Source organism: Polypterus senegalus, chromosome 14 (genome assembly GCF_016835505.1).
Source record: "Polypterus senegalus isolate Bchr_013 chromosome 14, ASM1683550v1, whole genome shotgun sequence".
NCBI classification, from domain to species: domain Eukaryota; kingdom Metazoa; phylum Chordata; class Cladistia; order Polypteriformes; family Polypteridae; genus Polypterus; species Polypterus senegalus.
In genome coordinates this window covers 106,814,597-106,831,379 of record NC_053167.1, presented here as the reverse complement: position 1 = coordinate 106,831,379, position 16,783 = coordinate 106,814,597, and positions in this window count along the sequence as shown.

The following is a 16,783-nucleotide window of genomic DNA, read 5'->3' as shown; positions in this document are numbered from 1 at the left end:
ATGTAATTCCACCACTTGCCACCTACAGAAATTCTCAGATAACTCCTCCATCACAGGCTGCACTGATAATGGAAATGAGTTGGAATACAGGAGGGTTATGGAAGACTTTGTCTTGTGGTGCAGGGAGAACCATATGCAACTCAACATCAGCAAGGCAAAAGAGCTGGTGCTGGAGTTCCAACATGCCAAACAGCCTCTAAGACCTGTCACAATTCAGGGGAATGGCGTGGAAGTAGTGCAGAGCTATAAGTACCTACATATAAACAGCCAACTGGTCTAGACTGACAACACAATGGCGCTCTACAGGAAGTGTGAGAGCAGACTGTTCTTCCTGAGGAGACTCCAGTCTTTTGATGTATGCAGCAAGCTGCTGGAAATGTTCTATCACTCCGTAGTAGCCAGTGTGTTTTTCTAAGCTGTGGTCTCCTGGGGAAGCAACTTGAGTTTAAAAGACACACAATCAGGGCCATCAACACATGGGCATGATAAGCAGTTGCCCGGGGGCCCCATTAGCGTAGGGGCCCCATGCTAATCTGTGTATGTTGTGACTTGCTGAGTGGTTGCGTAGGTAGGGGCTCCAGTGCACTGCTTTGCCCAGGGGCATATAATACTATTAAGACAGCCTTGCACACAATGCCTAAACAAATGTATCAGGAAAGCTCTCTCCATCGTAAGACTAACCCTAGACACACTGGAAGATGTTGTGGAAAAAAGGATAATTAGATGCCATCATAAAAAATTCCCTACATTCTGATCAGGAATTACTGTCTTGGGATAAATTAGGCATAGGCTCATTCCACATTGGTGTATTAAGAAGCACCTGTGGGGATGTTTTCTGCCTAATGCTGTAAATTTCTCCTTGGTATTAATAACGTTTATCTAATCTAAAAGTTTTTGAAAGAAGTACCCTATGTATAGATGACTGGAGAAAAACTGTATTCACTAAAGGGCATACACTTTCTACATTCCCTTTGCTATGCATGCATAGTGTGCACTTTTAATCTACATCAAATAGTGTTTTTTACAACTATAATAAAAATAAATTGACAATGACTCACTCAAAAAAGTACTAATTGAGATAAGTCACTAGTAATAAAAACTGAAATATAAATAGTAAAAAAAGTTCATAAAATGACACTGAAATTATAGTAAAAAGTAAATGATAGGTTGCTATATCACAGAATTAAAAACAAACTTAAAAAACAGAGCTAATACAACCTTGCAGACAGAACACTTTAATATCTACTCCATCCTCGGTAACTAGTACTCTTGTTATCAGAGGGGGCTGTTAAACATTGTTACAATATTAATATAATTCAGGGTCTTGAGGGCAAACAACCTATACTAATAGCTTTGGGCACAAAGGCAGGAAGGAACCCTGGACAGAGCACACATTAATGTTAGTGCCCACTCACAAGTTACAACCAACAATTCCACTAAGCTGAATAGCTTTGGGATGTAAGAGGAAGTGTAGCGTATCCAGAGGAATACTGATACAGACACAGCCATAGATATTGACTAACGAAAAATTAGAACTCAGGACATTACATAAAAAATGGTTTGAAGGCTTCACTTTTACAGAGCCATATGAGATAGCACTTTGCCTGAGTAACTTTGCACTGATGAAAAGAATGTTATTTATAAACATGACATGCAGGAGGAAAATTTCATAGTACATAGCAAGATAATTTAAAATCAATTGCACTGATATCAGGGGAGCGGAAAGGGCATCAAGAAACTAACAGTATGTGAGATTCACTATAAAAGCTTGTCACAAGGGAACCAGTGGGGTTTATTCCATATCACTGCAAAGAAAATCTTTGCACAAGAGTAAAAATAAAAAATGTCACTAGAGGATGCTGTTTACATAAACACGTATTGAGAGAAAACACATATACTCCAACTTCTCAAAGACAGGCAGTTAGTTTAATTGGTGGCACAGAAGTTTACACATATTCACTATGGACCATCCCAGGCTCTCTAAACCAAGGAAACATAATTAACACTAGAATTACCAGAGCCAACGAAACACTCGTAGATCCATTCCACCTTAAAACGCTTCGCACCTCTCCGTCAGCGTCTTTTGTCCTCTAAATGTGTGGATAAGCAGCAAACAGCAAGCAGCCTACTATCACATCCCCCCACCCTGCACAGTTGTCTCAGCTCAAGTCTGTTTACCTGCGTGCCAGTTGCTTAGAGTTGTATAGAGTGAGAAGTCAAGCAAAATCACAAATTTTATAAATACTATATCATTATTTGGAACACTTGCATTTCATGTGTGTTCCGTGTCTACAACATATTATGTAAACACATCATTAAAACAGAAAAAATGTTTATGTTTTGGTAATAATTGACAAAATGTAGACATGAAGTGTATAATGTGTGAAGCCTGAATTCCAAATATCAAAGAAACACTTTCACAAAAGGTACAAATATAACAGAACAAATGCGCTTTTATTCAAAAATATAACTGCAGAAAAACACCCACGTTAGGGTGCGATATTGACATGCATTTACTACAACTGCTTCAGTGGCGCAACGGCCTCAACTGTTGACTGGTAATCTAAACTTCACGGGTTCAATCTCTGACGGGTCCGTTTTGAGAAGTGAGCTGGGGGTAGGGGGAGCTGGGATCGTGAATGTGGCACTCGTAACCTTTACTCTGTAGGAAGTAAGTAAATAAATAAAGGATTCATTCAAAGGATGGTGCATGTACCCAAAACATTAACATTTATATGTTACTTACATAAAAGCCAGATCGAATGTTATTTACCTTGAGATATTTACTTACATGAAGACGGTTCTACATCAGATCAAGAATGTACTGTACTTTTGCCATTGCTGTACTTTGTATATGTACATGGGAAGCTCTGTACTCGTAAGTTTTCGCTGTAAGACGTAAGTAAATAAATAAAGGTAAATAGTTAAATAGCATTCCCATGAGTTTAGCAACAATTACCATACCTACCTATAATTGTAATTCTATTTTGCATGTGAGTCAGAACACACACTGAAAATGCCCATTAATATTATCAAAAATGCTGAATTTTTTATTAGTTATTTTAGAGAAAAATGTTGCAGACATTAATAAAATGACAGTGAGGCAATATTACTGTACTTCAAATCACAAAATACTAATAATATAAACAGAAATGACCACAGGTATGTACAGTATGTTGACATTATACTTCAACATCCTTTAGTTTTTGCAGTACCTCAAAGAGTAGGAAAAGGCATAACAATGGCACACAAAGCCACCATTAACTGAAGATTGATCCATCAGCAGAGATGTGCTGTTTTTGTTGAGAGAGTAGAAATAGTTTCACTTACATCTGCCAGCAGCTGAGATGTTGTGGCTAAGAAGCATAAGCAGGTTGCTAAGGTTGTCAAACAGCAACTTCCACCTTCAGCTTCAGGAGCTTGCATTTCTAAATTAGACAGCTCCATCTCCGCTGTTTATTTTGCAATGGTGCACAGCTCAGGTCAGGAATGATAGATTTGAAATGAACATAAAACAAGTAGAAATTAAAAGGCCTATTTCTAAAATCCAAGGAAAGTTTTCCATTTTTGCCCATCAATATCCACTCAATAATCCATACTAACAAAGTGAAAACACATGTTCAGAAATACTTCAAAATGTATTTAAAATTAGAACTTGAATTGTAGCAATTACAGCTTTATATCTTTTTGGGTAAGTTTCCACAAGCTTTACACACCTGGATTTAGGCACTTTGTCCAATTCTTCCTGGCATAGCCCGCCGAGCTCCAATGCAGTGACAGGGAAGCATGTATAAGCTACCATCTTATATGGTACCATCTTACCCTATGTGTTCTACTGGGTTTAAGTTGGGGCTTTGGCTGGGTCATCCAAGGGTAGGGACTTATCTCAAAGCCCCTCCAGTATTGTCTTGGTGTTTAGATGAAAGGTGAACTGTTACCCCAGTCTAAGGTGGTATGCTTGTTGAGGCAATTTTTCTTCAAGGACCTATCTTTATTTGGCTGCATTCATCTTTCCCTCAATTTTGACAAGTCTCCCTGTTCTTGATGCTGAGAAGCACTTCTATAGCATGATGATGCCACCACCATACTTCACTGTAGGAATGGTATTATGCAAATGATGAACAGTTGCCAGACCTAGGGCTTGGGGATCTTCACAAAAAGTTCAATTTCTGTGTCATCAGACCAGAGAATCTTTTTCCTGTTGCTCTCAGAGTCTTTTAATCTGTCATATGCATTTTACTCAAGAGTACTTTCTGCCTGGCCACTCTACCATAAATGCTTGATTTATGGAGTGTTGCTGAGATGGTCGTCGTATCATCAGGTTCTCCCATCTCAACAGAGGACTTCTGAAGCTATATTAGAGTGACCACTGGGTTCTTGGTCATCTCCTCGACAAAATGCCCTTCTTGCTCAGTTACTCATTTGGAACAGATGACCGGCTCTAAGAAATGTCCTTGTGATTCCAAACCTCATCCACTTCACAATTATTGAGTGCACTGTGCCCCTGGGAACACTAAAAGCTTGAGAAATAGATTTATACCCTCACCCTGATCAATGCTTCACCATAATTTTATCTCAGAGGTCCACGGAGAGTTTCCTGGACTTCATGGCTTTGGATTTGTCCGGACATGCAGTGTGAATTGGGGACCTTATATATGCAGGTGTGAGCCTTTCTAAAAGCTACCCAATCACTTCCATTTGGAAGAGGCTGACACTAATCACATGTCTCATGGAGGATTAAAGCAAACAGGAGGCACCTGACTACGATTTGGAGTTGCACAGCAAAGGGCCCTGGATACATGCAGAGTATAAATAAGAGATTTCAGATATTTTTCAATAAATTTGCAAACCTTTCCAAAAACATGTTTTCACTTTCTGATTATGGGTTATTGAGTGTAGACAGATCTATAATTCAATAAATTGTGTAGAAAATGAAGGCACGTGTGTACTTTCTGAATCTACTGTATATCGTGTATTATGTTATAAATTATAGTGAAACTACATTGTTTTTTCAATTGGTAAACTTTTACTGAATTTCTTTTCTAATTACTGTCTTGACATTTTGTTCTTGTGAATAACATTTCTGGTATGCTTGAAGCAAAGTAATACAAAGTCTTCACTTATATCTCTCACTTAGTAGGAGTGCAAAAACAACCATGTTGCACAGAGCTAGATTTCTAACAGCTGGCAGTTTTCTGGGGGGTGTTATATAATTAGTTAGGAATTGTATTATTAAGCAAGAATTAAAATAAGTCTAAATGTGTAACTCCATTTGAATTCAAATATACTGTATCTTTTGTAAATCTGGAACTAGTGAATAATATTATAATATTATATATAATCAATAATATTTCTCAAGGAGGATTATTGGCTCCAGAAGCCAGTTTAACTAACACAAGTGATATTCCTATTATATCACCTGACCAAAATTTCAATAAAAAAAAACAAGAAATTCTACAAACAAGTGGTGACAGTTCAGTCCACTAAAGTTGTCTGGATGGCTAACAAGTTTTGTTGTGCCAGTGTCTCATTCAGACTTTTCAGTAGATTGTTTCAAATTCCAACAACCCATTGTATGAAAGGTGCCTCCTGATTTACATTGTCAATGCACTTCTCCTTAATATACATTTAAATGGGTTTAGTTTATTATCGGTGTAATATCTGGAGCAAGAGAAATGTGTGGATAGCAGTCAGATGCAACTACATCCCAGTAACTTTGGGAATGGAATTATGGAAAACAAAGCTAAGACAGGAGTAAGGCTGAAATTAAGCACATAAGTACTAAGGACAGTAGAAAACTGAAATTTTAAAATTAATTTAAAACCATTAACATGTCCTTAAGAACATGATTTATCATTTAGTTAGAATTAAGTTACACCAACTTTATAGATGTTTTCCAGAATTTTGAACACCAGGGTGAGGTATCCATGCAGCCTTCCTTAGAGGTCTAATTCCCTTAGCTTATCAGAGCAGAAGTCATTTTCTTTTGGTCAGAGATGCACTTCACTCCTGCTCAGTCTGCGGTGTCTTTGTTGTAATGTACAGGCCACAACAAACACACTTACTACTGCATATGCACTCGCTACACTAGTACAGTTGAGGGTACTAAGTTTCCTTCTTTACATTTATCAGTTTGTATAGTGTACCCTAACATTTTATTGGACCTTTTAAAATCTTCTGCTCATTGCATATAATACTTCTTTTAATCGTGCTTAAATCCTTTCATTATTTAGTTTCCTCTTCAGTGTTTGTATCCTTCCACTTTTTATTGTGATCAAGTTTTTACTGCAATCAAGCAATCAGAAAGAAAAAGCATAAGCAATCAGTTTTGAGCAAATAAAAGTTAATATCCTCCACATCTATCCTAAAAATAAACAATACATAACAAAGAAAATGAGAATCGGAGGATTCAGAACTAAAGAAGACTGAGCAAACTGAGAAGAGAGGCACACCACACACAAGAAACCATAGAGGAGGTTGAGTTAAAAACAACAGCAAAATCAAAACAACAACACATTAAAACCAATGAACAGAAGAAACAGAAATCAAGGTGGTTGTTGTGCAATTGACTTTGTAACCCAAAGGATTCTCAAAAGAGCTTAAAAATTAAGAATATTAAAAAATCTGAGGGAAAAATGCAAAGAAAGGATAACATATCTTCTGCACATTGGGATATTTTTTGATGGAAGCAATAAACAGTTATAGGAAAGGTCAAGAGTGATGACAACAAAAAAAGGATAAGAAAGCTTTGACTGGGGGATCTAGAAGCCATAAAGGATCAGGAAAAGTAAGATCTTAATTAATTTAGATAACAAGTAGGTCAAGAGTGGGATGTACCAGGAGAGTGGGAGTTCAATTGGCTATCTTTGAAAGAAAGGACAGAATAGTTGGGGAGAAATTAGAACATAAGGCAAATTTTTGAACCATCCATGTCTATGAACACATAATAAACCCAGCCATAATTATGTGGAACCCATACCCAGTATGTTAGCAGGCAGATTGTGATGAATAAAAATAACTCACCATGTTTCCTGGAATTGACATTCACTGAGGTATCAACAAGATAACACTTACTACAAAATCTTAGCACATCTACTGACAGAAGCTTGGAATCCTGCAGGAATGAGATATCAACTATATTATATCAGAGTTAGTGATGAACACTTGTAATCTCACAAGCCAGTCAGATAGAATAGATAACAGGACTAACCTCCCAAATCTTCCCCTCAACATCAGTGACCCTATGCCGAAAAGCAACTCAAAACACACCCCCTCACTCTTCTTGTCAAACCTGCATGCAGTAGTCCTGGTAATTATAATTATGTAATAAACAGAAGAACAAATGCTGACACAATACCCACACTCATCTCCCTAAATACAATTTAGGCAATACTGTGTACCACAAATTGCAGGTTGTTCTTTAAGGTAAAATAAAGCTGAAAAATCACAGACCAAGTTAGATTTACAAAAGCTATGTGTATCAGCCATAAAGAAAAACTTAGCAGTGGTAGTAACTACACTTCACCCCACCTGCCATCCATAGGCTAAGAAGACATATGAGAGAATGGGGCCACCAGCAATCCCCAGTACAGCAGAATCCTAAAAATGATTTGAAACAATCCCCAAATGGCAAAATCAAGTCCTTTTAACATACCTATTAAAGAACATCATCTTTTGAAAATGTAAACAGTACATAATAACAGGCATCAAACTGTCATTCAATTAATCAATAGAAGAAAAGTGCTCAGTTTAATGGTGATCCCCTGGACAGAATGAGAAAAGGAGACCGAGAAACCAAAAGACAGAGTTAGTGTACCATTTGCTTGGAAGTTATCAGTGGTTTCCATAGCTTCCTTTGGGTCATTGTAAAATATAGGTTGAAAAGTGTGGAATGATCTAAGATGGGCTGGCTATAAGCTGAAAGGCAGGAACCTCACTTCACGTGCTGTTTGCTTTACAGCATAAACTCACAGATGACATGAAGCTGCTCTAAAACAAAACCTTTTTAGGCTGTTAAAAAGTACATTTATATCTCACATACCAGTACATTCATGTCTATTCACCTCAATGCAGAATGATTTCTTCATCTGACTACAGACCTCAAAGGTGAGACCTTTGTGACCCAGATGACATCTTTACACCCAAAGAATATTCGTTAGAGAATTACCTTGGAGCAGCCATTCTTAATCCGTTTAATCTGAAGACCCAAATGAGACAATCATTATCAGAGTGGGCCCAATAGTAAGATTATTTACATAATGACAGCAAAGTTATAGACAGACAAATAACAATGGCCACATACAGTAATAAAATGAAGTAAACATTTTTGTGCCCATTCATGCATTCTCTTGTGAATGTTACTAAAAGTGGAAAGCAAACAAAATGTTAATAAACAATAATTATCATTCAGACTGGGAATAGAACCACTTCCAGTGTAAATGCTTAGTGTGAGCTTTAGTAAAAATGAGAGAAATACATTTTACTTTATAATGAGTATGGTAATGATCATTTTTGCAAGGATAAATGGTCTTGAATGGTTACTAAACTTAGCCATTTGAGTCATGGTGCCAGAAAAGAAACAAAGTAGTCAAAAATAATTAATTGATGCAGTTTATTTACCTTGTATTAAATACCATTTTTTTAATGAACTCCACCATTAAAATTACATTATTGTAAAAGAGTTCGCAAATATATAACTAAACAATTTTTAATAAACAGGTAAGGGAGATGTGCAGAGCTGCAGAAACTACAGGGGAATAAAGTTGATTAGCCACACCATGAAGACATGGGAAAGAGTCATGGATGCTAGGCTGTGAGCAGCAATATGGTTTCATGCCAGGAAAGAGTCCTACAGATGTGATGCTCACTTTAAAAAGTGCTGATGGAAAAGTACAGAGAAGGTCAAAGGAATTGCATTGCTTGTTTGTGGATGTAGAGAAAGTGTATGACAGAGTGCCAAGAGTGTAGTTATGGTACTATATGAGGAAGTCGGGAATAACAGAAAAAAGTATGTGAGGCTGGTGCAGGATATGTATGAGGAAAGTGTGACTGCAGTGAGGTTTGTGGTAGGAATGACAGCATGGTTCAAAGTCAGAGTGGGATTACATCAAGGATCGGCTCTAAGAGCTTTCCTGTTTGCAGTGATGATGGACAGGTTGACAGATGAAGTCAGACAGGTCTCTGCGGACTATTATGTTATTGGATGACATTGTGATTTATAGTAAGAGTAGACAGCAGATTGAGATGAACCTGGAGAGATGAAGGTACACATTCGACAGAAGGGAAATGAAAGTCAGAAGGAGTGAGACAGAGTACGTGTGTGAATGAGAGGGAAAGTGGTGGAAGGGTACAACTGCAAGGAACAGAGGTGTTGAAGGTTGAGAAACTTAAATATTTAGACTCAACAGTCAATAGCAACAGAGAGTGCAGCAGAGTAGTGAAGAAGAGATTGCAGGCAGGGTGGACTGGGTGGAGAAGAGTGTCAGGTGTGATTTTGATAGAAGAACATCTGGAAGATGGTAGTGAGACCAGCAATGTTGTATGGTTTGGAGACGGTGAACTGATGAAAGGACAGGAGGCAGAGCTGGAAGTAGTGGAGTTGAAGATGCTACATTTTTTGCTCAGAGTAACATGGGTAGACAGAAATAGGAATGAGTATATTAAAGGGACAACACAGGTACGGCAGTTTGATGACAAAGCGAGGGAGGCTAGGTTTGAGCATGTACAGAGGAGAAATGAGTGGCACCTAGGGAAAAGAATGGTAAGGGTGGAGCCAAAGAGGAGATTAATAAATGTAGTGGTAGAAAATTATGTGAAAAACAGGGAGAGATGGATGATCTGCTGTGGCGACCCCAAAATGGGAGTAGCTGAAAGAAGATGTAAATAGGTAGCTAAATTATTCTTAAAATATTTAGTTGCTATTCATTTTTTATACAGGTGATAGGATAAATCATGTTGAATAATTTGGTAAACAGTCCAGTCTGAAATGTGTAATGCTACTGACTGACATCTCTGAATGCTGAAAGCTCTGCTCTCCCACCCTTTTTCATATTTTCTGGTGTTTTACAGTTCATGACAGTTATACAAGTCCAACATACACATTAATCACATTATCAGCAGATTAAAGTTTATGAAAACCTCTGAAGTAAAATAGCAGTAGAAGAAGAAATTCACCCTTGCTGAGGACAATCTTATTTGCACATCATGTGCAGATTTAGATTTACACCAAACACTCAATGAGGTCTACTGAAATGTAATGTCGCATCCAACACTATCATTGCACTATATATTGTATACTCCCACCCAATTGATTCACTCATCACCTACATCCTAAAAGCTGTCACATTTTTGTGCTGCACCCATGATTTTGGTATCAACAATTCAATCTAGCGTTGCAGTCCCTTTGCCTCACAAGCTTGTAGGTGTCATTCCCCCTTGTTTTATACGTTGCTTTGCTTGTCAGTCATTTCAGTTTAATCGTTTCACAGGTTGTGAAGGGGGGTGATGCGTAGCATCACAGGGATTATCTACCATATTTACATGCCATAGAATACATCATCTATATATTGTTTCACATGCAGCTGCAATAAGTAGTACATTAAATAGAGGGCGGAACATCACCTGCCACGGAATTCACATTTGGAAGAATTTGGCTAATTTTACTATAAATTCATGTGGCCACCTATCATAAATATGTCCGCAAAACAAACACTGCCTTACAGTATGAGGAGTACGGGAGGTTTATATGACAAAAGAGGGGAAGAAAGTAAGACTGGGGGTTTAAGGCAGAACTGAGGTTTGGTGACACACAATTGTAGTACCAGTCATTGTCACAACTGCTGCTGAATTCACAAGGTTTCACTAGGGTTTGTTCATCTTGTCACATGTGTTGCTGTTATCACATTATCCTCGGTATTATGTCTCTAAAAACAATTGTGAAATTGTTAGAGAGGCCCTGTGAAGAGCAAAAATGCATTTTTTTAATGTGAAGCCTGAAATGACAAAGTACACTAAACAAAGTATTATTAAGGGCAAATGTCTTATTAGGTATTGTTTTTATTGCTAAGGTTATTTATAGTTACTTCTGTTCATTTTCATATATTTTGTGTTATTTTTCACCAGGGTTTCTCCTCTGACTTGTGATGAGATTCCTTGTTTGTGTCCTTTTGCTCATGCTCGTTTCGTTTGTTCGCACTAATAATGTTATTTTTGTTAATTATTTACATTATTCTGTACTTTTATTAGTCTTAGGGTTAGGGTTCCTGCCCTGGTTCCAGTTCTGCTAGGATAGTTCATGAAGCCCAAACTCTGAACGTGAATTTATTAAGTGTGAGAACTGGAACAAAGGACAGAAAATTATTTACATGCTTTGGCGGCTTAATTAGACAAATAATCCGAGGCCCATCTCAATACAAGTTATTGATTACTGCAGTGGTTCTCAACCTGTGGGGTGGACACCCCTAGAGGGTGCGAAGTAACAAAAAGGGGGGCACGAAGATGTGAAAAAAAGATAACAAGAATCAAAATTTGAAAATAAAAACATCTGTTGAAACCAAAACAAATTAACTTAAACTACATTCTGATACTAGAACAATAAATATAGAGTTAGATAAATGTTGATAAAAGTTAAGTAGGTGTAATAAAATATGCATCTACATTTCAAAAAAAATGTTAGGGGGGGCGTGATTAAAACTGTTATGAAAACTCGGGTCGGAAATACTTAAAGGTTGAGAAATGCTGGATTACTGATAAACTTTATAGCTCGGAATTTAAGCTTTTTAGAGCATAGAACACTTCTATGAACAATACTTCCTGACAATGCTTACAAAGCACAGATACTTCTAATACCTGGCATAATAACAAAAGTTTTTTCCACAGGATTTATTTAAGTCTTTCTGTTTTTTATTTCTCTAGTGAATTTTCTCTCCATAATATTGTGCATGCAAGCAGCAAATAAAAAAAAATGTTCAACCATAAAGCATTATCATTCATGCACATCAAAAAATCATTTGAAGTTTTGCAGATAAATACAGAAAGTGCTTTCAGTGTGCTAATGTTACAAAAAATCAATACGTACGTTTTTCAGACTTCAAGAAAATATTTTGAATAACAACATAAATTCTCAAGGCTAAATAATTCATTTCAGAATCATATGAGGGGTGAAGCCATCAGACACAAGGCAGGAGCGCACATATATTTACCAGGAAACCCAGACTACCGACATCGACATGATGAGAACATGCAAACTCCACACAGGGCTGGGGTTAGAATCCAGTACAAACCACTGCACCTTGTGATAATAATTTGAGTTATTATTTCTTATTTTTTTTCCTTTTTATAAAAGTACAAGAGGAAGAAAAATCACTAGTAATACAGTGATGCAGTGGCACTACTGCTTCCCAGGAAAATGGTTTGAAATCTAGCCACTATCTTTGTGGAGTACATAGGTTCTTCTTGTGTGTGTGTGTGTGTGTGTGTGTGTGTGTGAGATTTCCATTCATTTCTCAAAGACATAAAGCTTAGGTTGACTGGGTTTCAGCAACTGTGTGTATGAATGTGCCCTTTAATGAAATATGGTCCCATCCTTTGCTGATTTCTACCTTCTATGGGATATTGCACCATTGGATCTGGACCCTGAAAACTCAGATTAACAATAAGAGACTACCCTACATGGATAAATGATGGATGGAGTGTTTTGGTCCTAACATGAATATACTAAAGACCATTATAGTTAATTAATACTGTGTGTAACTCTTCAATGAATCAGCTGCACAGTTGTCTTGTGGAACTAACATCCTGGATGGCTGACAGTTTTCTCAATCTTAATTAAAATAAAACAGAAGTGCTGATAGCTGGTCCTCCTGCCAAAACTCAAATTGGCTATGAACTCTTTGACTCTTTTCTGGACTTTTACGAACCTCTTGTTCAGAATCTTGGTGTTATTTTTGACGAGCTGTCCCTAGTGGCTATGCCTGCATAGTAGTGAAACAGGACAGCGAGGAGGGTCCTGTCCTGCCCGGCACCCTACACCTGACGTCATGCATCCTCCTCCCATTGGACTGCAGCCTCTGTCTTGGATTAGTGTGAATATATGATTCGTAACACAATAATAGAAGTCGCAAAATCAACCGGAATGTTCAAGCAAATTCTAGAAAAAAACTCCATCTAAATCAATTAAGTGGACCTTGTTCACTAGATAAGCTGAGGTAATGAACGTTCCAAGGCTGGCGCGTGAGTGAGGAGGGCCCTGGCCCCCTCCCCTCGGCCTGCTGCATGGCTCTTAGATTCTAACAAATATATCAGTACTGCAAGCAAACTATGATACATAGCACAATGAGAAAGGTTGCAAAATCAACAGGAATGTTCAAGCAAATTATAGGACAAAAACAATCTAAATCCGTTAAGTAGTTCTCTCATGAAAAGTGGACAGACAGACATTGGATTTTATATATATAGAGAGATATTAACATCTCTTTTGAGAAACAGATACATTCTTTGGTCAAGAGCTGGTTTTTCCAGCTTCATCTTTTACCTAAGGCTAAGGCTTTATTATCTCCTGAGGATCTTGAGAAAGTTACTCATGCTTTTATCTTTTCTTGGCTTGATTAGTGCAACTAGTTTTATTCTGGGATCAGCAAATCACTGATACACAGAGTGCACTTACTGTAGTCCACAAAGCAGCTGTCCGTTTCCTGGTTGGGGCAAGAAAGTTTGATTCTGTATCTCCAATTTTTGCCCCTGTTGCCTGTTAGTTTCAAATTGATTTAAAAATTTTGCTACTGGTTTTTAAATCAATACATGGGTATGCTCCCACCTATTTGTTTAATTTTGTGCCAAAATTAAATAAATAAAATTGCATTTATGAAATAATCACATGCATACATACATAAATGAGTCAATAACTATTAGAAAATACAATAATAACACAGATTTTATTTCAAAATGGTCTAATATTTAAGAACTAATTTTATTTCACAATGCAAGTTTTCTGAATGGCACATTTCCAAATTGTTGTTTTAATGACAGCTCAATTTATTTCATAATGTCTCTTTTCATGATAATTTTGTCACTTGCCAATTAAAACCAACAGGCTGATCCTGTTGGTTAATCCTGTGCTGTCGATTACTTTTACCTTATTACAGGTGCGTTGTATCTTCAATGCCAGGGCATTCAAACCAAAAACACTGATGATGTGCCTGGTAAAAGAAAACAAGCTGCTAGTCTTGCACTGTTACTCTCCTTAATGGAATTATTTCAGTATATCTGATCACTCCTCCCCTCTGCCGTTCTCTTTCTCCTTTCAGCAAGAACAACCCACAACTCCTGCTAACTATTTATCCACTTCTCGTCTTGAATGTTCTTGAATGTTCTTGAAGGTTTACGGAATGCTGGGTCTCTCGCCTTGTTCCCTTCTAATCGGTAACTTTAGTCACATATTTAGCGACAACAAGACAAGTCTGGCAGCCACAACATGATGCTGTTTTAAGAAGAATTGATGATGCATTGCGACTACTCAGACAAATAAGTGTTTTTCAGAATGTTCATGTTAATAAAAAGGGTCCCAGTAGTTTAAGATAACTGAGTGGTGTGTCCGCACAGAACGTTATCTGCATTAATGTATGCCTTTGTCACTTCTTCATTGGCTATTTCTGTGCAAACACGGCACTCAATCAGTATTAAATTACTAAGGAATCCTTCACTGAAGTCAACATTTTGAAGGGCACTTTTTGGTTGTCTGTCTGAGTATTTCCAATATATTGGGAATTTGAGTCAAAATAGCATTGTGTGTTAAACAATCTTTTTCTATTCAAGCTAATCTTTCATCTTTTGACTGCCTTTGTTTGTTCGCAGTTAGAATGCAAACTTGGGTAATGCTGAAAATGATTAGCAGCCTACTGCCTATGATCGAAGAAAAGTAACCGAAAGTAAAGGATTAACCAATTTACAGTAGCCTTACCACAGTCACTTCAGAAAAGGTAATCCACCTGAAACTAAGCATGTTTAGACCCAGCCAATACCCGAATGGAATAACATCTAGGAAAAGCTTGCTGGAAGAGGTTCTGGTTAAGCCAGCAAGGAGGTCTGTGTGTGAATCTCAATGTCCTAGTTCAGTGATAGGATCGGCATGTTATAAAAATGGTGTCGTCTTTCATCTGAAATGTAAAACTGAATTCATGACTGTGGTCATAAAAGATACCCAAGGCATCCTTCGTAAAAGAGTTGGGTATTTCCTGATGTCCAAGCTACCTTATCCACCATGGCCTGGTCATTCCGGCCCCCTAATCATCCTCTGTACCTTATTGGCTAACTATCTCTCTCTCACCCTTTCACCGGCTAATAGCTAATGTGTGGTGAGCATACTGGAACAAAATGGCAGCTGTGGATGCTGCATATTAGTGGCTCACCCCTTTCTATGTAATAGTGCTTTGAGGGACTTGAAAAGCACTATTTAAATGCAACCTCTTCTTGTTCTTCAGTAGGAACAGGTTCAGCCGTGTGGTCTTTGTCTTAATTAGCAAGTGATGGAATCATCATGAAAGTGGCATTCTGAAATAAATAGTACTGGCATTCAAGGGGCCATTCATAAAAGTTGCATTGTGAAATAAAAGCAGTCTTTAAAATTAAGGCCTTTTTAAAATAAGACCTGCAATAGTTACATGCAAGGCAACTGCAGTTTTAATCCAAAATAAAACGATGGCATTGTATTTCATATTCATTTGATGTTTTTTTTTATTTAATTATACATTTTTTCACAGCTCATTGACTCATTTATATATTACCTCTGTACTTTTGCATGTGATTATTTCTTTCACAGTTTCCATTTTATTTATGTCAATTTAGCACAAATGGTATTCCACATGATATGGCCTATATGTGACAATAGTAACCTTAAAAAACTTTAAGAATAATCTAATTGGCAGCCATTTGCCAATCTGTGAAGTCTAACTGCCCTTGTCCCCAAAATCTCTTGCATTTTACTTCCTCTGTAAGCTCTTGAGAATAACAGGACACCGCCTGATTCAAATTACAGCGTACAAATACACCCAGGTATATCATCTCTATGTCTAGAGCTCATTTTCCTCAAATATGTTTCATGGAAAAACAGGAGCAAACTGACTGCATAATGTTACTGTATCTAAATCATTATTATAATATACAGCTGCCTTGCCAACATTCTGTTAGGCTATTTCTTTATAACTTAAACTCTGCTTTATCCTCACCCTAATGAAGGTCAATGTAAACTTTACATCAGTGTTTGCCAGTAACCTCAGGTAGGAATCCTGGAGTGTTCAATTATTGTAGCAGGGATTTAATTTAACCATGTTTTGTTTTTTACTCTAAGGCCAGGCAATATCTAAACACTTCCAAAACAAGGCAAATATTATTGACAGCACTCCCAATATGGGAATGTCCTTTGTAGCATGTCCTTTCACACAGTCTAATAACAGAATCCAATCGCTAGCAGTTAAGCTCCTAACAACACATATGCCTAAATTTTCATAGTTTCTGTTAGAGAAATTCGGCTATTGATGTGACAGGTCACAATGCAATTTAGAAGCAATTAAAATGTAATGAATGTGCTAAACTGAAACCTCTGCCTGGAAGGCTTTTTCTGTATATGAAGGATTTGTGTTTTGTCCTTTAGAGAAGCTGCAAAGTAAAAAAGGGACTCCAAATAAGTGCTTCAATGGTTTATTTACAGTTTGTGTATATTAACAAGTTTGAAATGATGCCGCTTAACAGATACAAAGTTAGCCAGACGAGGCTCCTCTGTGAAATGATG